This window comes from Thalassophryne amazonica, chromosome 12 (genome assembly GCF_902500255.1).
Source record: "Thalassophryne amazonica chromosome 12, fThaAma1.1, whole genome shotgun sequence".
NCBI classification, from domain to species: Eukaryota; Metazoa; Chordata; class Actinopteri; order Batrachoidiformes; family Batrachoididae; genus Thalassophryne; species Thalassophryne amazonica.
Genome location: NC_047114.1, coordinates 81,266,028 through 81,288,943, shown reverse-complemented (window position 1 = coordinate 81,288,943; position 22,916 = coordinate 81,266,028). Strand labels below are relative to the sequence as shown.

Genomic DNA, 22,916 nt, shown 5'->3' with positions numbered 1-22,916 from the left:
GTTGGACATGGAACTGAGTTTTACTTTTTTACGATGGTTGTAATGTGCCATTAGCATTTGTAATGTGTTTTTGTGTCAAAGCACAGGTTGTTATACACCTTAATTTTAGATTATCACCAGTGTACATTTTCATTTCAAGTCCTCTGTGATAACTGAGGACTGTCTGAATCAACACACACTCCTCTTGCGGTTGTGTGCCGGTCAGCTCCCCATTGCTCCATAAGCGCCTGTCAAATGGATTAGCAGCAATCTTCTATTTTTTTTTTTAAGCCTGTTGTCTAATTTGTTAGAAGTGGTTGTTGAAAGTTCTCGTGGAATTAGAATTGAAAAATAATCCTCTCCTTTAGACACACCTCAATTATGTATAAGGTGTAGGCGGGACATGGGGGGATGCTATATTGACGGATTTTCTACTGTGGTACCTATGCCACCTCCACCACCCCAACCCTGCCCCCCACAGCCCCACCCATCTGCCTTTATCACATGGTTCTCCATCTGATTGCCACTTGAAGCAAGAAATGTTAAAAACAATTTATTGATCCGATGATCATCATGTGTTTATTTACATCCAATCCAAAGTCCGTATCCTTGATGTCACTTCGGCGTTAAGAAAGCAGCACTCACAAGAGAGATGATGCAATCTCTGCCACCCTCCGCCTCCACTCATGAATGATTCAGGGGTCAGGGCTGGGAAATGGGGGGATGCAGTAGGGTGGTGGCGCTGGTGGTGGTGTTGCACGCCCTCCAAGCCTCCCTCTTCGTCAAATCCCTTCTTGTGGTGGGCACTGTCATTCCTACCATTAAGCAGCAGGCGCTCTGTGGCTCCCCTGGGAGCAGTGAGCGAGAGGAAAATAAGAGATGTGGGCGAGAGCTTGGAGACGTGGGTCACTGATCAAGACTTACTTCTGCCTTGGAGGGAAACACTTTACCTGTACTGCTTGAATAATCATGGGTAACCAACACCATCCATCATTTATTATGAGGCTGTTTGGCCGGAAAGGAGAATGACCATCTCACAAGTGATTTTCTCTGTCACAGTCTGCATGTCTCCATGTTGAACAACACCCTGGGCATTAAAGGTTTTAATCTTATAAAATACGTGCAGTATTATGTGCACTGTGTAAGGAGTACAAACCTCAGCCAAGCATTTCTTATTGACAAGTGCGTTCAGTGTCATTACATGTTGAAAACTGTTGGTCCAAACTTTTAAAAGCATTTATGTGTCTGAGTCAAATTATTGCACCTGCAGGTGGCGCTTTCTTGGAGATCGAGCTTGTAAAGCTTGACATTCAATAAATACTTTTTGAGGAGCTTTCTTTTATCATCCTTTGTTATCCATATAACATCCTTTTTGGGCAAAACAGTGTCAAGACAAGTCTAAAAGGAATTTTTTAAAACAAAGTTAACCAAGTTCATGTGGTTTTGGTCATTTCAAATGTCATCACCAGGTTGGTTTTTACATTGCACACACTGTACATCCCTGGGACTCCTCAATTAATACTTAAAGACCTCACTTCAATGCTGGAACTACATTTTTTTGCACTGTATTACAAAGCCATTCTAAAATTACAATTTATTATTGTTATTATTATTAAGAATACAAAATGAGAGTCCTCCATTGGGTGTCTGTGTACTCAGGGGCAGGGTGAGAAGCTCAAATATCCAGGAGGGACTAGGTGTACAGCCTCTGCTTCTTCTCATTGAAAGGAGTCAGCTGAAGTGGTTCAGGCATTTGGTGAGGATTGCCACCAGGCATGGGAAGAGGCCTCAGGGAAGACCCAGGATACCCAGGAGGGATTATATTTTCCATCTGGCTTGTGAACGCTTTGAGATTCCACAGCCAAAAATAGGGGAGTGTGGCATGAGTTGATTGGTCTGCTGCCACCATGATCTCCTGGATAAGTGGCTGAAAATGAATGAAGGAAAGAACAGAAGAAAAACGAGAAACTCCAGGGGTCCTGTCTTCAACTGGCACAATCAGTGCAATGTGCAGTGCAAGTTAGAGGTGGGCGGATCGATCCTAATATCGATAATATCGATACCAACGCTGGTATTGATATTGAACGATCCTCGTGTAAAAAGATCGATACTCAAGCTTTTTTCTCTCACACATGCACTGACTGCTGCACACGCAGATGAATCAAAGTCTACTCTCTGTCTGTAAGAGCATCACTGAGCTGTCATACACAACACAGAGCAGCGCACCCTTGTATTGTGGTTTGTCAGCCCTCTACCTCAGGAGATTTTGTTTTAAGTTGTGTTGAGTGATATTTTTTTAAACAAAAATGTTGATTGTGATAATAAATTGTTTTGTTGTCACGTACAATGTTTGGCGAAATTCTATCCTAGGTCTTTTGGATCCTTTGGATCCATGAAGCTTAAATATGAAAAAGTATCAGTATTGGTATTGATATTGGTGATACTGGGCCTGTATTTACTTGGTATCGGATCAATACCAAAATTCTCGATATCGCCCACTTCTAGTGCAAGTGTGTTTTGTAGTTTCCACCTGATGCAGTTGTGGTTTTCACACTTAATGCTTTTTAAATCATGAGTCTACTTGCACTTATCTGGGCACCCAAAATTGTCTGTTGGTCCAAAAATGAGATGTGGTCAGGTACAGTACAGTGCATTGGTATCGTGTGGAAGCAGAAAATGACTGCGCTACAGACTAGAATAACCAGGTAAAAAATGGAGTGCAATGTTTTAATACAGTGCTTTACTCAGGGCCTGGTACATCCTGAACAGGCTACAGCTGTGGCAGGTTTGTCCATCTCAATGAAACAAACGTGTCTTTACGCTCACCAGGACATCTAAAAAAAAAAAAACATCAAAAGGTGACAGGATCATGGTAAAATGGTAAATGGACTCCATTTATATGGCGCTTTTTCCCATCTGAACAAGAACCTGAAAGCACTTTACACTGATGCTGATGCTTCACATTCACCTACCAACACTCACATCAGGGTGTTGCCATGCAAAGCACTCACTACACAGCATGAGTAACTTGAGGATTAAAGATAAAGATCAACTTTATTTATCCCAAATGAAATTATTTTGCTAGAGTATACAGTAAACAATGGTTAGTATACAAGTACAGAAAGTAGTACAAGAGTTGTATTAAACAGAATCTATCAATCAATTGTTTTTCTTTTTTTACAATAAGTACAACAAATGAATGTGAAATAACTCAAAGATATATTGCGCAAGATGTCTGACAATATTGCACATAACTGAATAGCTGAATAACTGTTTGTTATGTATTCATCCTGCAGAAGGGGGAGGAATTATACAGTCTGATTGCCACAGGTAGGAAAGACCTCCTGTGGCGTTTTGTGGTCTCAGTCTACGCCTGAAGGTGCTCTATCAAGACGTCAGTGTGGCATGCAGGGGGTGGGAGGTGTTGTCCAAGCAGCTTCCTCAGCATCCTCCTCTCTGACACCTCCAACACAGACTCCAGCTGAACCTCCAGGACAGAGTCAGCTCTCCTGGAGAGCTTGTTGAGTCTGCTCGTGTCAGCTGCCTTCAGCCTGCTGCCCCAGCACACTACTGAGGACCTTGCCCAAGAGCCCTCAGTGATTTTTTTGTCCTGAGAAGGGTTTGAACCAAGGATCGTCTGGTCTCAAGCCCACTGCTTAACCAATTAAAGTGAGTTTGGACTTTTACTTTTACTTTTAGATTGGATTTTATTCATTCACTGTCAAGATTAGTCATGAAGCTGTTTATTGGACAACTAATGGTACCCGATAGGGTTGGGGTGACTAATGAAAATCATTAGTCGACTAGTCAGGTACCATTAGTTATTGACTCGTCGGCGACTAAATCGGACATTGAATGAATTAAGCCCATTTTGAATCTTCATGATGAAACTCAAATGTGACATTTATTTTAACAAATATTAGCCAAAATCACAAATACAAAAAACAGCATTAGCATGAAGACAATACCTGCATTCATTTACTAGACATAGTCGACCCATAAATTCACCTGCCAACCACTTTTTTCACTGAGTGAAGGGGTGGTGGCAGCTCCAACAGGTCTGTTCTATTAAGGGTTAAAAGAAATGGATTTTGACTAGTTGACTAATTAAAAAATAGTCAACTAGTCAGATGTCATCTAGTTGTAGTCGACTATTATGAACAGTCATCCCATCCCTAGTACCCTACTATTCAACTAATGATTTTCATTAGTTGCCGAACACTATGTACTTCAAACATAAGTATCATGAATACAGAAGCTTGAATGGTTGAATAGATTTTGTCACATCTCTCTCCAGTGTACTGCATCGAGGTTGCCTTAGGACTTCTAGCAAGCATATAGTTAACAGGCTTATCCAGAAAAGTTCAATTACCCCTTCTCAGCAGTACTCATTGGTGAGACCAGTCCCTTGAGCTTGAGGCATCGTGTTCTTTCACATTAAATGAGTTTCTACAAATGTGGAGGTGCTTTTCCAATCAGCTTCTCAGACAGACTTGAACCGACACCTCCTGTGTTCCATGTCTTCCCCAAGAGTTCTTTGACATTAGCAGAGGGGGGCATGCAGCAGCAGGTGGGGCCTTCTGGTTTGGAGTGCAGGGCTTTGACTGCAGTAAGTGAATGTGGCATAAGACTTGTGCCATAGTCAGCGTACCAACAAAGTTCCACACATGATGACCTCAAGTGTTCATTGTGAGGCATACAAAAGAGGACTTTTCAGATTTAGCACTTCTTTCAGTGCCTGTAGCACGTTCTTATTCTGGACTGGATGAGCCTGTGCAAACACTGAATAATGTATTTTTTGCGGGTGGGTGTGAAAGCTCAGTGTGAGATTAGTGAGGAGAAACATGCTCTTTTTGTTCTCTCTCTCTCTCCTCACCTCTCTCACCTGCCTCCGAGTGAAACAGAAAGACTCCCAATTATCGTCTCCCCCTGCAGACATCCACTGTTGCATCTCTTTCCACATCATTCACCATCGCTCCTCTAAAGTTGTGACAGATATGCTGAATGAGATGAGTGTTAATGAATGGAGAACAGCCGAGAGGAAACAGAGAAAAAGAGGGATGGATGTTGGCATCATGGATCATCTGCTCGTAAAAGTCAGATTTGCATGCTAACATGCGGCTCGTCTTGTGCTTCTGGCTCCCTTTGACTGAGCACAAGTTTCTTGACGTTTGTTTGATGGCTTAAAGAAAAGAGAGAAATGTTCATATGACTGTCCTGTAATAGTGAAAGGTGTAGGACATTTATGTTTTAGCAGTGGTGGACACACTTCAGCTAGTCAGCTAATAGCTAATTAGCGAAGCTCAGTTTTTTGTTGAGGTACAGCTTTTTAGCTAACTTTGAAAAATGTTAGTGGACCAAGTAGCATCCAGTAACTTTAGTTCTCACAAGTTTAAGCCAAACTGTAAACCTCAATCGCATATTTTGACCACATCCAGGAAGTGCAGTTCCTTGACTGCAGTGGCAGCGCCAGGAAAGTTTTGTTGGGGGGGGGGCTGGAGTAAAAGTTGGAGGGGCTCCACAAAATGTCGTTGAAATTAACAATATATAGTAAATTGCTTTATAAATACCATGGTATATGTTTTAGTCACCCGTGCTCCTCTAAAATGTGATATAAATGCAGACACACATCACTTAGAATCATGTGCTTTGTGATCCACAAACACAAATTTCTGATTTGTAACTTGTGTGTGGGTTTTTACAAATAAATGTTTATTTGCAAAACTGAAAATTCTGTTTGCGAAGGGTGATTCAGCATTGGTGGATCACCGAATACACACATTCATCATTTTGCTCAGTTACACAACATTGAGACATTCTCAGCGCAAAACTGCAGTTGAGATCCACAAATATGTCAGTCGCTATTCACATTATTGGCAGAATTATTTGGGGGGCTGGGGGGGGCTTGGCTCATTATTGGGGAGGCTTAACCCCCCCCAAGCCCCCCCTTGGCGCCGCCACTGCTTGACTGGCTGTTTATGGCTGGCACCAAAACAAAGCACATTCTCTTAGGACTCAATGTTAAAACGTCCAACTTTAAAGTAGAAATAAACATGTTTAGAGCCTGGTACAAAAATCATTTTTTGGTCTCTGTAGAAGGGTTTTACATCCATGACAACTATACAGGGGTGAATTTTTTTCCCAACTTTTTTGTTAAAGACGTTTTAAGCGATAGAACTCTGTATGACTGTGGGCGTGGTTCCTTTAAATGACATTGGCTGAGCACAGTGACTCCGTCTCTCATATCCTCCGACTGTAGCTTAATGTCCGCTTGATGTCGAGCCGATTGCTGTGTAGTTGCTGTGCCAATTTGTTTAGAGTATTTTATTGCAAACACCTGGAATAATCAGGCTTAGTGTGTGGTCAAATGTCTTAATGGATGATCTCAGACGTCGAGTGAAACTCTCATTGGGTTTAATGTTGTGAAGCAGCAGGACCTTCGTGGCCGGGACGACAGTGGGGATCGAACCCACGCGGCTCGCACAAAAGAGCATTCCTCTACCAGGTCAGCCAAAGGGGAACTCCCCGTTAGCCAAGCTAGTGGGAACGTCTTTACAATTGGGACCCGGGACTTTCATCCCGCTACACATCTCCCCACCATTTTTAACTTCGTCCCAAAGTCACAGGTGCATGTTAGCATACTCTGTGATCCACATCCTGTTCGTGATGCCAGATTGAAGCAGCAGGACCTTCGTGGCCGGGACGACGGTGGGGATCGAATCCACGCGGCTCACACAAAAGACCGTTCCTCTACCAGGTCAGCCAAAGGGGAACTCCCTGTTAGCCAAGCTAGCGGGAACGTCTTTTCAATTGGGACCCGGGACTTTCATCCCGCTACAGTTGTATGCTACTGTTCTGAAACGGTAGCACAGCAACAGCACAGCTGTTCCAGTTGTAGCACCTGTAATTAGTACTTTTAGTGGCTGTTGGTAGCTTCATCAATTAGGTCCACTTAATGTATGATTGCTGAGAAAATACCTGGCTCATAACTTTTAATGTCCATACCAAAGTAACTCGTTAAGAGAACTGCCGCGCAGTCCCCCAAAATATGATTTAATAAACACCCAAACCAATGCTAGCCTGTCAGCTGGTGTTTCAGACTCAAAGAGAGGAGGTGTGTTCAGGCTTTTGTTGTCATACACTGAGCCACCCACGCCCCGCCCCTTTATGCACTAATGAGTTCATCGTGAATCAGTTCAAGTGGACCTTTCAACATGGTGACGCCCAGACAAGTGTTTCAAAGAAATGCCTGTTCTGAGTCTCTATAGAAAACCAATGGATGATGTCATGCAGGCTTTGTCCAGTATATATGTACAGTCTGTGGTTTAAGCCAGTTGATATAAAAAAAATATATAATAAAGTTATTGGTCAAACTTGTTTGTAAACCTTAAAATCATACCTGTTTGTTCCTAGTGGAGGTTACTCAGTAATCTAATAAGTGGGATCAACACATCGCGCAAAGGCAACGAGTCACCTTGAGGAGTAGCAGGAAGTCAAAATGATTTTACGTGTATATTAAATTAGGGAATAACCCCGTTGTGTCTGATGATTTGCGGAAGTTCATGCTGGTTATACGGTCGCAAATAGATGTTTTACGTAAAGCTAAATTTGTGACCGTATAACAGCCTGAACGTCCGCAAATCATCAGACACAAGGGGGTTATTCCCATTCTAATTCAATTCCATCATTTGCATGGTTTATTTTTCTGTAGGTAATTCGGTCAGCGAGGCTTACCGTCGAGGCGAGGCAGCATCACTCCAACAGCAGTCAGAGCGTGGAGTAATCCATCAAACGTGAAAATCCATCAAATGTGAAACGGTAATTCTGTATCAGAATCCACATCAAGTCTTTCGTATGGTAGCTTAAATTCACCCATTTCGGCGTTGGTATGCGACTTTCTCTCGCTCTCAGCTAACAGCGCTAACAGCTAGCAGTGCGCACAGCCAGTGTCCTGTCGAATTGTCCGTCTCATTGCATAAATCAACAGTTCCGCATTCCAACAATATTGCGCATTCGGAGTTGCGCGGAGGGCAGGAATGACATTTGACAGGAATGACAGCTCATCAGAACACCGGTCAGGGCGCGGAGTAATACATCCAAATGTGAAACAGTCTAATATTTTGCCACCGTTATCCCGATATTATACGGTCTGAAATCTCACACGCTTAACCAATCAGATTTGTGGAAAAAATGTAATTGGATTAGAATTATTAATATTAACTATGAAAAAAATGAATAATATTAATTATTAATTTAATACTTTCTGTAGTGTGAATGAACTGTATGCTGAATGTAAACTACAATTTAATTCATACACAAAGGTAGCGTTCAGGTTAGCTGTGCACGCCACTGTGATTTAAGGGCACAAATCCAGGCATCTTTGGACAACAAGGCCACAGTTATTGCTTGAAGACCAGGTTGCTGCCAAATTAAACTTTTTTCCGCTGATTTGCAGGTTTAAAGGAAAACACTTCAACATGTTACCACGGCATGGCTGATTCATAGTTGGAAGAGTTTCTTGCTTTAACATCCCATTCCCTTTGTAAAATGCATCTTTACCCATTCTTACAAACACCTTACGCTGACAAGTGCAGAGATGTTGGAGATTTCTTGATCCCACGCCTCACACGCTTGCAGAAATGGCACACTTTGAGAACGCTAGTGTGCAAAGCAGGTACAGGCTTTCCCCTCTTTTTTCAAAGGGATTCAAAAGAAGAGGTGCTGCTTGTCACTGAGCAACACATCATTCTCCACGAATCATCTGCGACAGCACTGTAATCAGTGAAGCTGTGCAACATGCAGAGAGAGGGGTGAGGGTGAAACACAGGCAGGCGAAGCAACCGATTGAGTTCTTCAGTCGCACCTGTTAGCGACAAAAGCCACATTCTCTGAAGATGAGAGTTGACATCATGTAAAAGGTTAGAGAAGTGATCTTGTGACAGGGCAGTCATCGGTTTGATCCCCTGACCAGTGATTAATTTGTAAAGTGGGAGGTCCCGGAGCGCAGAGGATGGGTGGCTCCGGTGCAGAAAAAAAAAGAAGGGCGGGGGGCTTGCGAACAACGCTGTGCACCACACCGAAAATAAACGGGGCATGTATTGTAGGCTTAAGTCACACCAAATCCGGATAGAGTACAAATTCCTGTTTAATGATGTACAGTGGTCCCTCGTTTATCGCGGGAGTTACGTTCTCCGCGTTCACACCGGGCGCAACGTGAGCGACAGCAGCCACAGATTGCCATGTAATCCCTATGTAAGGATGCGTTTTGGCGGCAAACAAGTAAAGCAATTTTGAGCGTTTTGTGCGTTTGTGGCGTGATATTGCGTCACGTCACATCGTGTTGCCCTCCTCCCCAAGTTGAAAAATCTGAAATTTTTTGTCTCGTCGCGCCACGATGACCAATCAGGGACTGAATATGTAGTGACGTGGAGATGTCTGGAGTTTGACTGAAGATGTGAACATGTCCTGTTTCTGGTAGCAGCCTGTGAGCAGGACTTATGTCTCTTTTGTCCTTTATTTCACAATCATGACAGAGTTTTTGGAGCGAGCAGCAGCCCCACAGCAGCGGGGAGCGGAGTTTCTTTTTTTTTTTTTACGTGTGCGTGCGAGGGAATCATCCATGGAGATTATTTTACTTATTAACTACACAGATGTATAATAAAGCAAATGGTGACTGGTTTCTAAAGACAATTATGACAGAGTTTTTTTGGGAAAGAGCGAGGAGCAGCCTCACAGCAAGCAGCGGAGTTTCGTTCTTTCTTTCTTTTTTCTTTTTGTTTTTATGCGCGCATGAGCGAATCATCTATGTGGAGAATATTTTATTAATTAACTACACAGATGTATAATAAAACAAATGGTGACTGGTTTCTAAACACAATTATGACAGTTTTTTGGGGGAAGAGTGAGCTGCAGCAAGCAGTGGAGTTTCTTTCTTTTTTTTAAAATTGTTTACATGTGCGCGCGTGAACGGGACAGTTGGTCCTCAGACTGGGTCCCACAGAGGTGGAAGGACCGCTGACAGCGGCCGTCATCCAAACGCAGCTCCTTCAGCAAATAATGATACTCTCTGTATTGGGAGCTTTTCACAACAACTCGCTCCGTGTGATCAAGGTCCGTCATGATGACTTGACGCCGAGCGGAATGGAAGCTCCTCCTATTTGATGACGCACCGGGACGAATTTTCGCAGCGAAAGTCCACCCAAGCAGAGCGACACACCGGGCGAAGGAGGCGCGTCCGTCGCCACGCGACCCACGCGAATTTGTAGTGTCTGATCACGCCCGGTGTGAACGCGGCATAACCTGCGATAAACGAAATCCGTGAAGTAGCGCTATTTTTTACACTTATTATAGATGTTTTAAGGCTGTAAAACCCCTCACTACACACTTTTCTCAAAAAGGCATTAACATTTTCTCACTTTTCTCTCTTGTGTAAACACACTCTTTTTTCTTCTGTGCGAGAACATTATAAACAGACACACACAGAACACAATGCGTGGCTCTCCCTTCACTCACTGCCTCCGGGGGTACGGATGCGGGACCTGCAAAGAATCCAAGTCCTCTCTCGGTGGCCACAGAGCTCTGCGGCTACGGTCAACATCTGGATCAAAACAGCGAGCATAGCCTCTTGACCTGTTGCCAGATTTGGCGCAATTCCGCACAGCAGACAGGAGGGCGGTGGTGTGATTGGTTAGTCAAGAGAGGTGGCGGATCACGGATCCAGTATAAATAGCTGGCGGAGCCAAAATCAGAGGTTCCGGAGCGCGCGTCCGAGGTTCTGGAGCGCGCTCCGGCTTGCTCCCCCTCAAATTAAGCCCTGCCCCTGACCGAATGCCATAAATATGGGGGAGATCAATCAATCAATCAATCAATTTTTTTTTTTATATAGCGCCAAATCACAACAAACAGTTGCTCCAAGGCGCTTTATATTGTAAGGCAAGGCCATACAATAATGATGTAAAACCCCAACGGTCAAAACGACCCCCTGTGAGCAAGCACTTGGCTACAGTGGGAAGGAAAAACTCCCTTTTAACAGGAAGAAACCTCCAGCAGAACCAGGCTCAGGGAGGGGCAGTCTTCTGCTGGGACTGGTTGGGGCTGAGGGAGAGAACCAGGAAAAAGACATGCTGTGGAGGGGAGCAGAGATCGATCACTAATGATTAAATGCAGAGTGGTGCATACAGAGCAAAAAGAGAAAGAAACAGTGCATCATGGGAACCCCCCAGCAGTCTACGTCTATAGCAGCATAACTAAGGGATGGTTCAGGGTCACCTGATCCAGCCCTAACTATAAGCTTTAGCAAAAAGGAAAGTTTTAAGCCTAATCTTAAAAGTAGAGAGGGTGTCTGTCTCCCTGATCTGAATTGGGAGCTGGTTCCACAGGAGAGGAGCCTGAAAGCTGAAGGCTCTGCCTCCCATTCTACTCTTACAAACCCTAGGAACTACAAGTAAGCCTGCAGTCTGAGAGCGAAGCGCTCTATTGGGGTGATATGGTACTACAAGGTCCCTAAGATAAGATGGGACCTGATTATTCAAAACCTTATAAGTAAGAAGAAGAATTTTAAATTCTATTCTAGAATTAACAGGAAGCCAATGAAGAGAGGCCAATATGGGTGAGATATGCTCTCTCCTTCTAGTCCCCGTCAGCACTCTAGCTGCAGCATTTTGAATTAACTGAAGGCTTTTTAGGGAACTTTTAGGACAACCTGATAATAATGAATTACAATAGTCCAGCCTAGAGGAAATAAATGCATGAATTAGTTTTTCAGCATCACTCTGAGACAAGACCTTTCTGATTTTAGAGATATTGCGTAAATGCAAAAAAGCAGTCCTACATATTTGTTTAATATGCGCTTTGAATGACATATCCTGATCAAAAATGACTCCAAGATTTCTCACAGTATTACTAGAGGTCAGGGTAATGCCATCCAGAGTAAGGATCTGGTTAGACACCATGTTTCTAAGATTTGTGGGGCCAAGTACAATAACTTCAGTTTTATCTGAGTTTAAAAGCAGGAAATTAGAGGTCATCCATGTCTTTATGTCTGTAAGACAATCCTGCAGTTTAGCTAATTGGTGTGTGTCCTCTGGCTTCATGGATAGATAAAGCTGGGTATCATCTGCGTAACAATGAAAATTTAAGCAATACCGTCTAATAATACTGCCTAAGGGAAGCATATATAAAGTGAATAAAATTGGTCCTAGCACAGAACCTTGTGGAACTCCATAATTAACTTTAGTCTGTGAAGAAGATTCCCCATTTACATGAACAAATTGTAATCTATTAGACAAATATGATTCAAACCACCGCAGCGCAGTGCCTTTAATACCTATGGCATGCTCTAATCTCTGTAATAAAATTTTATGGTCAACAGTATCAAAAGCAGCACTGAGGTCTAACAGAACAAGCACAGAGATGAGTCCACTGTCCGAGGCCATAAGAAGATCATTTGTAACCTTCACTAATGCTGTTTCTGTACTATGATGAATTCTAAAACCTGACTGAAACTCTTCAAATAGACCATTCCTCTGCAGATGATCAGTTAGCTGTTTTACAACTACCCTTTCAAGAATTTTTGAGAGAAAAGGAAGGTTGGAGATTGGCCTATAATTAGCTAAGATAGCTGGGTCAAGTGATGGCTTTTTAAGTAATGGTTTAATTACTGCCACCTTAAAAGCCTGTGGTACATAGCCAACTAACAAAGATAGATTGATCATATTTAAGATCGAAGCATTAAATAATGGTAGGGCTTCCTTGAGCAGCCTGGTAGGAATGGGGTCTAATAAACATGTTGATGGTTTGGATGAAGTAACTAATGAAAATAACTCAGACAGAACAATCGGAGAGAAAGAGTCTAACCAAATACCGGCATCACTGAAAGCAGCCAAAGATAATGATACGTCTTTGGGATGGTTATGAGTAATTTTTTCTCTAATAGTTAAAATTTTGTTAGCAAAGAAAGTCATGAAGTCATTACTAGTTAAAGTTAATGGAATAGTCAGCTCAATAGAGCTCTGACTCTTTGTCAGCCTGGCTACAGTGCTGAAAAGAAACCTGGGGTTGTTCTTATTTTCTTCAATTAGTGATGAGTAGAAAGATGTCCTAGCTTTACGGAGGGCTTTTTTATAGAGCAACAGACTCTTTTTCCAGGCTAAGTGAAGATCTTCTAAATTAGTGAGACGCCATTTCCTCTCCAACTTACGGGTTATCTGCTTTAAGCTACGAGTTTGAGAGTTATACCATGGAGTCAGACACTTCTGATTTAAAGCTCTCTTTTTCAGAGGAGCTACAGCATCCAAAGTTGTCTTCAATGAGGGTGTAAAACTATTGACGAGATACTCTATCTCCCTTACAGAGTTTAGGTAGCTACTCTGCACTGTGTTGTTATATGGCATTAGAGAACATAAAGAAGGAATCATATCCTTAAACCTAGTTACAGCGCTTTCTGAAAGACTTCTAGTGTAATGAAACTTATTCCCTACTGCTGGGTAGTCCATCAGAGTAAATGTAAATGTTATTAAAAAATGATCAGACAGAAGGGAGTTTTCAGGGAATACTGTTAAGTCTTCTATTTCCATACCATAAGTCAGAACAAGATCTAAGATATGATTAAAGTGGTGGTTGGACTCATTTACTTTTTGAGCAAAGCCAATAGAGTCTAATAATAGATTAAATGCAGTGTTGAGGCTGTCATTCTCAGCATCTGTGTGGATGCTAAAATCGCCCACTATAATTATCTTATCTGAGCTAAGCACTAAGTCAGACAAAAGGTCTGAAAATTCACAGAGAAACTCACAGTAACGACCAGGTGGACGATAGATAATAACAAATAAAACTGGTTTTTGGGACTTCCAATTTGGATGGACAAGACTAAGAGACAAGCTTTCAAATGAATTAAAGCTCTGTCTGGGTTTTTGATTAATTAATAAGCTGGAATGGAAGATTGCTGCTAATCCACCGCCCCGGCCCGTGCTACGAGCGTTCTGACAGTTAGTGTGACTCGGGGGTGTTGACTCATTTAAACTAACATATTCATCCTGCTGTAACCAGGTTTCTGTTAGGCAGAATAAATCAATATGTTGATCAATTATTATATCATTTACCAACAGGGACTTAGAAGAGAGAGACCTAATGTTTAATAGACCACATTTAACTGTTTTAGTCTGTGGTGCAGTTGAAGGTGCTATATTATTTTTTCTTTTTGAATTTTTATGCTTAAATAGATTTTTGCTGGTTATTGGTAGTCTGGGAGCAGGCACCGTCTCTACGGGGATGGGGTAATGAGGGGATGGCAGGGGGAGAGAAGCTGCAGAGAGGTGTGTAAGACTACAACTCTGCTTCCTGGTCCCAACCCTGGATAGTCACGGTTTGGAGGATTTAAGAAAATTAGCCAGATTTCTAGAACTGAGAGCTGCTCCATCCAAAGTGGGATGGATGCCGTCTCTCCTAACAAGACCAGGTTTTCCCCAGAAGCTTTGCCAATTATCTATGAAGCCCACCTCATTTTTTGGACACCACTCAGACAGCCAGCAATTCAAGGAGAACATGCGGCTAAACATGTCACTCCCGGTCTGATTGGGGAGGGGCCCAGAGAAAACTACAGAGTCCGACATTGTTTTTGCAAAGTTACACACCGATTTAATGTTAATTTTAGTGACCTCCGATTGGCGTAACCGGGTGTCATTACTGCCGACGTGAATTACAATCTTACCAAATTTACGCTTAGCCTTAGCCAGCAGTTTCAAATTTCCTTCAATGTCGCCTGCTCTGGCCCCCGGAAGACAATTGACTATGGTTGCTGGTGTCGCTAACTTCACATTTCTCAAAACAGAGTCGCCAATAACCAGAGTTTGATCCTCGGCGGGTGTGTCGTTGAGTGGGGAAAAACGGTTAGAAATGTGAACGGGTTGGCGGTGTACACGGGGCTTCTGTTTAGGGCTACGCTTCCTCCTCACAGTCACCCAGTCAGCCTGCTTTCCCGGCTGCTCGGGATCTGCCAGGGGGGAACTAACGGCGGCTAAGCTACCTTGGTCTGCACCGACTACAGGGGCCTGGCTAGCTGTAGAATTTTCCACGGTGCGGAGCCGAGTCTCCAATTCGCCCAGCCTGGCCTCCAAAGCTACGAATAAGCTACACTTATTACAAGTACCATTACTGCTAAAGGAGGCCGAGGAATAACTAAACATTTCACACCCAGAGCAGAAAAGTGCGGGAGAGACAGGAGAAGCCGCCATGCTAAATCGGCTAAGAGCTAGTAGCTACGCTAAGCTAGCGGATTCCTAAAAACACGCAAAGTGAATAATGTGTAAATAATTTAGAGGTGATTCAGCAGAAGGAGTGCTTTAGTTAAGGCACGTAAAGATTACACTGGGAAACAAATCGTAATCTAGATAACTAGATCAATCTAACTGCGCAGATTAAACAGCTAACAGATACAGAAAAACACCGCTGTGCTCCGGAACAGGAAGTGATACAATACCGCAGTGAGAGCCAACCACCAGTAGAGGCAAGCAAGAGTCACAGAGAGAGAGAGAGATGGGTCATACACAGCACTTGTTTCATCGTAATCTCCAAATTGTCCCTGTTGTGCTGCTGAGAGCTTCACATGGCAGTTCTAGACATCGATGGATGAAGATTAGCCATCATTGAATTAAATGCTGTTTTTTTCATGTCAGATGATTACAAATGCAGTTTGAACGTGTGTGTGTGTGTGTGCATGCTGTTACCAGTATCAGTGAGGTGAGGTCTGGGAGCATCACGGGTGCCGTGTCACCTCATCATCCACATTATGGAACCATCTTGGGTGCTGAATAGAAACCGCATAGTCTTAAGATTTAATTTGCTGTTTCCATCCATTATTTACTGTATTGTTATGTTTTTTTTTTTACCAGCACCAAGGCAGATTTTTTTTTTTTTTGGTTTATTGATAAAGAGGATACTTTAAAAACCTATAGGTGAGGAAAATTAATTTGGTGGATGGGTGCCACAGTGGGAAAAAAGGGGAGAGAGAGAGAGAGAGAGAAGGAGAGAGAGAGAGAGAGTCTGGTGACTTCTTTTTCACTACTCAAGACCTGCAGCCTACTCGCTGTTTTTTTCTGGAGTATAAGCTGCAGTTTGTCTGACAAGCCGTGGCAATGATCAACACTCTTTGATTAGTTTTAAATGTGTCTTAAATTATTTTGTGGCTTTGTCGTTTTTATGACATTTTATGTTCTTTTATGTCTTTTTATTGTCTGTGTATGTCTTGCTAATGCACTTTTGAGCTCCTTGCACCATTTTTCCAATGTGGTTTTAATACTACAAATGGCAAATAAACTTGAACTTATCTATTTTTTTTACTAGTTGGGATGTCCTGCAATTTATATTCCATTGCAATATATATATATATATATATATATATATATATATATATATATATATAATAAACAAATAAATGAATGAATAATATTAATAATAATCACATATTCACGATTAATAAAAAGTTATTCATATAAGGCTTTCCAATCAAAGCAATAAACAAAATAAACTCCAGTAATGAAAGCACAAATGCCAGTAATGAAAGTATACTCCAACAATGCAAGAAGAAGAAAAAAATCCTAATTTAAAGAGCTTGGTGTGACTTATACTGTACTTGTGTGCGACTTATGCTTGGTGAAAAAAAAGAGTAGTTTGTTTTTTTAGAAATGTGCTCTTCTGACTGCTTCACGACTTAAGTCCTGTAGCCTGAAGACTTCTTTTTCACCACTCAAGTCCTGCTGGCTGCTTACTTTTTTAAAAACATTTGATGTCCTGTACTCTAATGACTTCTTCATGACTGAAATACTTTTGCTGATTGTATGCTGAGTTCTTTTGTCACAAAATATGTGGGCAGATGACTTCTCTTTCACAAATGAAGTCCGACAGCCTGCTGACACCGTTTCCACATTTGAAGTCATGTAGCCAGTTGATTTCTTTGTCACCACTGAAATACTGCAGTCTGCTGACATAATTTTTCATGTCTGAAGTTGTGCAGACTGCTGACTTGTTTTTCATCCTTGAGATACAATACAGGCAAAAAAAAAAAAAAAAAAAAAAAAAAAAAATCTGTTCTGGATAAACTTTTTAAAAAGATACAGGAATGCTCTCAAATGAGGGGCCTTGAGTTGAGGGCATTCATTTATCATGTACGTACCTTCATCAGCAGTTATTAATATTTAGAAACATTTGTAAAATGGGGCACTGAGTTGAATAATAATGGTTTCATAACCTCACTTGACAACCTGGTGTGTACACTGTGTTGCACAATGACTGATTATGTTTTGATGAATTATAGCCTAAGGCTAAATTATAATTATTGGAGATGAGATGCATGCAACTTGCCAACATTTGAAACAATAAAAAAAGGAATAATAAAAATGATAAAAATCATTTCAGTACATCATGCAATAGAGATTCAATACAATTAATAATTGATTTTGCATGATAAAACAAATATATATATGTATATAGTGGTTGAAAACAACAGGACTAAGGTCCTGGGGGATTTCAAATTCCAGACAGACAAGCTGCTGCTGGCCAACCAACCAGACATAGTGGTGGTTACCAGGGGAAAGAAGACGGCAGTTGTGATCGATGTGGCAATCCCAGCTGACAGCAACATCAGAAAGAAGGAGCATGAGAAAGTCAAGAAGTACTAGAAGGAACAACTGCAGCAGATCTGGAAGGTAAAGTCCAAAGTGGTCCCATTGGAAATCGGAACACTAGGATCTGTAGCCCCCACAATAGAAGAGAGAGTCCTATAGATTCCAGGCGCAACATCAGAGGGTTCTGTTGAGAAGAGTGCAATTCCAGGAACAGCTAAAATACTGCACAGTATTCTCAAGCTCACATGCCTCTGGTAGAAGACCTGAGCTTGAGGACCACACTACCGTCCCCAAGGGGTAGAGGGATATATATATATATATATATATATATATATATATATATATATATATATATATATATATATATATATATATATATATATATATGTGTGTGTGTGTGTGTGTGTGTGTGTGTATACACACAGTGCATCTGGATTCACAATGCTTCATTTTTTTTCCACATTTTGTCATGTTAAAGCCTTATTCCGAAATAGAGTAAATTCATTTTTCCCCTCAAAATTCTACTCACAATACCCCATAATGACAAGGTTTTATTTTATTTTATTTTATTTTTTGCAAATTTATTAAGAATAAAAAAAAAATCACATGTACATAAGTTTTCACAATATGTTGCTGATGCACCGTTGGCAGTAATTACAATTTCAAGTCTTCTTGAATATGATTCCACAAGCTTGGTGCACCTATCTTTGGGCAGTTTTTCACATTCCTTTCAGCAGCACCTCTCAGACTACATCAGGTTGGATGTGGAGCGTCGGTGCACAGCCATTTTTAAATCTCTCTAGAGATGTTTAACTGAATTCAGGTCTGAGCTCTGGCTGGGCCACTCTACAACCCCTGGCAAAAATTATGGAATCACCGGCCTCGGAGGATGTTCATTCAGTTGTTTAATTTTGTAGAAAAAAAGCAGATCACAGACATGACACAAAACTAAAGTCATTTCAAATGGCAACTTTCTGGCTTTAAGAAACACTATAAGAAATCAGGAAAAATAATTGTGGCAGTCAGTAACAGTTACTTTTTTAGACCAAGCAGAGGGAAAAAAATATGGACTCACTCAATTCTGAGGAAAAAATTATGGAATCATGAAAAACAAAAGAACGCTCCAACACATCACTAGTATTTTGTTGCACCACCTCTGGCTTTTATAACAGCTTGTAGTCTCTGAGGCATGGACTTAATGAGTGACAAACAGTACTCTTCATCAATCTGGCTCCAACTTTCTCTGATTGCTGTTGCCAGATCAGCTTTGCAGGTTGGAGCCTTGTCATGGACCATTTTCTTCAACTTCCATCAAAGATTTTCAATTGGATTAAGATCCGGACTATTTGCAGGCCATGACATTGACCCTATGTGTCTTTTTGCAAGGAATGTTTTCACAGTTTTTGCTCTATGGCAAGATGCATTATCATCTTGAAAAATGATTTCATCATCCCCAAACATCCTTTCAATTGATGGGATAAGAAAAGTGTCCAAAATATCAACGTAAACTTGTGCATTTATTGATGATGTAATGACAGCCATCTCCCCAGTGCCTTTACCTGACATGCAGCCCCATATCATCAATGACTGTGGAAATTTACATGTTCTCTTCAGGCAGTCATCTTTATAAATCTCATTAGAACGGCACCAAACAAAAGTTCCAGCATCATCACCTTGCCCAATGCAGATTCAAGATTCATCACTGAATATGACTTTCATCCAGTCATCCACAGTCCACGATTGCTTTTCCTTAGCCCATTGTAACCTTGTTTTTTTCTGTTTAGGTGTTAATGATGGCTTTCATTTAGCTTTTCTGTATGTAAATCCCATTTCCTTTAGGTGGTTTCTTACAGTTCGGTCACAGATGTTGACTCCAGTTTCCTCCCATTCATTCCTCATTTGTTTTGTTGTGCATTTTCGATTTTTGAGACATATTGCTTTAAGTTTTCTGTCTTGACGCTTTGATGTCTTCCTTGGTCTACCAGTATGTTTGCCTTTAACAACCTTCCCATGTTGTTTGTATTTGGTCCAGAGTTTAGACACAGCTGACTGTGAACAACCAACATCTTTTGCAACATTGCGCGTGATGATTTACCCTCTTTTAAGAGTTTGATAATCCTCTCCTTTGTTTCAATTGACATCTCTTGTGTTGGAGCCATGATTCATGTCAGTCCACTTGGTGCAACAGCTCTCCAAGGTGTGATCACTCCTTTTTAGATGCAGACTAATGAGCAGATCTGATTTGATGCAGGTGTTAATTTTGGGGATGAAAATTTACAGGGTGATTCCATAATCTTTTCCTCAGAATTGAGTGATTCCATATTTTTTTTCCCTCTGCTTGGTCTAAAAAAGTAACCGTTACTGACTGCCACAATTTTTTTTCCTGATTTCTTATAGTGTTTCTTAAAGCCAGAAAGTTGCCATTTGAAATTACTTTAGTTTTGTGTCATGTCTGTGATCTACTTTTTTTCTACAAAATTAAACAACTGAATGAACATCCTCCGAGGCCGGTGATTCCATACTTTTTGCCAGGGGTTGTAGGTCGTTCACGGAGTTGTCCTGACTAGTCAAAGTCAAAGTCAAAGTGTCTTTGTCTCCCTAAGGAGAAATTTGCCTTGGACAGAGTCTGCTACACAACAACACATCCAGTACATAGCACCCATACATTAAAAACAACAACACAGTAAGTCAAAGGATAAAATATAAATACACAACATTATTAACATCCCCACAGCATGATGCTGCCACCACCATGCTTTCAATGCTTGGCATTCAATCTTTGTCTCATCTGACCAGAGAATTTTGTTTCTCATGGTCTGAAAATCCTTCAGGTGCCTTTTGGCAAACTTCAGGTGGGCTGCCGTGTGCCTTTTAATAAGAAGTGGCTTCTGTCTGGCCACTCTACCATACAGGCCTGACTGGTGGATTGCTGCAGAGATGGTTGTCCTTCTGGAAGGTTCTCCTCTCTCCACAGAGGAATGCTGGAGCTCTGACAGAATGACTATTGGGTTCTTGGTCATCTCCCTGACTAAGGACCTTCTCCTCCGATCGCTCAGTTTCAATGGGTGTCCACCTCAAGGAAGATCCCTGCTGGAGCCAAACTTCTTCCATTTACAGATGATGGAGGCCACTGTGCTTATTGGGACCTTCAAAGCAGCAGAAATATTTCTGTACCCTTCCCCAGATTTGTGCCTCGAGACAATCCTGTCCCAGAGGTCTACAGACAATTCCTTTGACTTCATGCTTGGTTTGTGCTCTGACATGCACTGTCAACTGTGGAAACTTATATGTAGACAGGTGTGTGCCTTTCCAAATCATGTCCAATCAACTGAATTCACCCCAAGTGGACTCCAATTAAGATGTAGCAACATCTCAAGGAGGATCAGTAGAAATAGGATGAACTTGAGCTCAATTTTGAGCTTCATGTCTTGTTTACTTTTTATTTTATTGTGGTGTACAGTCACTGTACAGTCCCCAAATTTCACTGTAACTCCCCCCCCACAATGAAAATAAAGACTCTGCTATTCTATGCCAAATGCTGTAGCTACTTATTTATATGTGATTTCTTAGTCTTTTGTCCATCCATCCATCCATCCATCCATCCATCCATCCATCCATCCATCCATCCATCCATCCATCCATCCATCCATCCATCCATCCATCCATCCATCCATCCATCCATCCATCCATTTTCTTCCATTTTATCCAGAGTCAGGTCGCGGGGGCAGCTGCTCAAGCAAAGCCGCCCGGACCTCCCGATCCACACACACCTCCCCCAACTCCTCCAGGGGAACCCCGAGGCATTCCCAAGCCATCCTAGAGATGTAGTCCCTCCAGCGTGTCCTGGATCTTCCCCGGGGCCTCCTCCCAATGGGACGTGCCCGGAACACCTCTCCAGCGAGGCGTCCAGGGGGCATCCAGAAAAGATGCCCAAGCCACCCCAGCTGGTTCCTTTCGACACGGAGGAGCAGTGGCTCGACTCCGAGCTGCTCCCAAGTGACTGAGCTCATCACCCTATCTCTAAGGGAGCGCCCAGCCACCCTGCGGAGGAAACTCATCTCGTCCGCTTGTACTCGCGATCTCGTTGTTTCAGTCATGAGCCAAATCTCATGACCATAGGTGAGGGTCGGAAAGTAGATTGATCGGTAAATCGAGGGCTTTGCCCCCCTGCATAGCTCTCTCTTCACCACAACAGTCCGATACAGCGACGCATCACTGCAGACGCTGCAGTGTCTTTTGTATTTTTAGTCTTTTGTATTTTTAATAAATTAGCAAAAATCTCTCAAACTTTTTTTCACATTGTCATTATGGGGTATTGTGTAGAATTATTATTATTTTTTTTTTTAGGAAAAAAAAAGAATTTCATCCATTTTAGAATAAGGCTGTAAATAACAAAATGTGGAAAAAGTGTGAATAATTTCTGGATTCACTGTTTATTATTATTATATATTATTATATATATATATACACACACACACACAACAAGCATATATACACGTACTGTGGACACACTTCCCATTCAATTGAATGCGAAAGTTAGTTTGATTAGTTTAAATAATCCAAATGTTAAATGAAAATTAGTCTTTATCTGTACTTCCTAATTTTATCCTGTGTTGCGAACAGCATGATCTGTGATTCTGAGCAGGTCATTAACAGTTAATCACTTGCTCCATGGTGCATATTGATGTCATTAGACCCGTTTAAGCTTCTCCTGCCAATCCGCCACCATCCACACCTTCAGGTCATATTCCTGAGCTGCAGCTGACTGCACAATAACTAGACATGTGCTTAAAACAGCTGTCACTCAGTGCAGCCTCAGAGACGTTGATCACAATGACTCCAGGATGCAGAATATTCACCATCTGCTGCTCATGTCCCAGAAGCAGAGCGCAGAGCCATCTCACTTCCACTTTTTGGTGTAGGAGGAATCCAGTCACTGACTGGTAACAGTTTGTGAACATCTTACGGCCACGCGGTGAAACATGAACCAGCACATATTGATACAAATCAAACTCCGAAGTGAGACTCCAGTACACAGAATTAATAACTTTATACATTAAGTAGGCACAGTTTCCTTACAGCACAAATCCTACAGTGCACCAACATACAAAACCATTTCATTCTGTATTACATCATCACAAGTTGAAAGATACAGTGAGGTACATAAGTATTTCGACAATAACATCATTCTATCACAGTGCTGAATCACGCAGTCAGCAAGCGATAGTGTGCAATAATCAAGCAAGTTTATCTGTTGAGCAAGAGCTACAACCATATTTTTGCCAGAATACTGCCTGATGTCTTAGCTTCACATTTGAC

The 22,916-nt window shown here is 41.8% G+C and overlaps 1 long non-coding RNA gene across 1 annotated transcript; it reads right to left on the bottom strand.

Annotated features, from left to right (window-relative positions):
* Window positions 1–3,392: 3,392 nt before the first annotated feature.
* LOC117522099 lies at window positions 3,393–22,709 on the bottom strand. Its single transcript, XR_004564144.1, has 3 exons — window positions 22,698–22,709; window positions 18,726–18,731; window positions 3,393–3,530 (listed from the first exon to the last, which is right to left on the bottom strand). It is a non-coding gene; the product is annotated as an uncharacterized LOC117522099 (long non-coding RNA).
* Window positions 22,710–22,916: the final 207 nt, after the last annotated feature.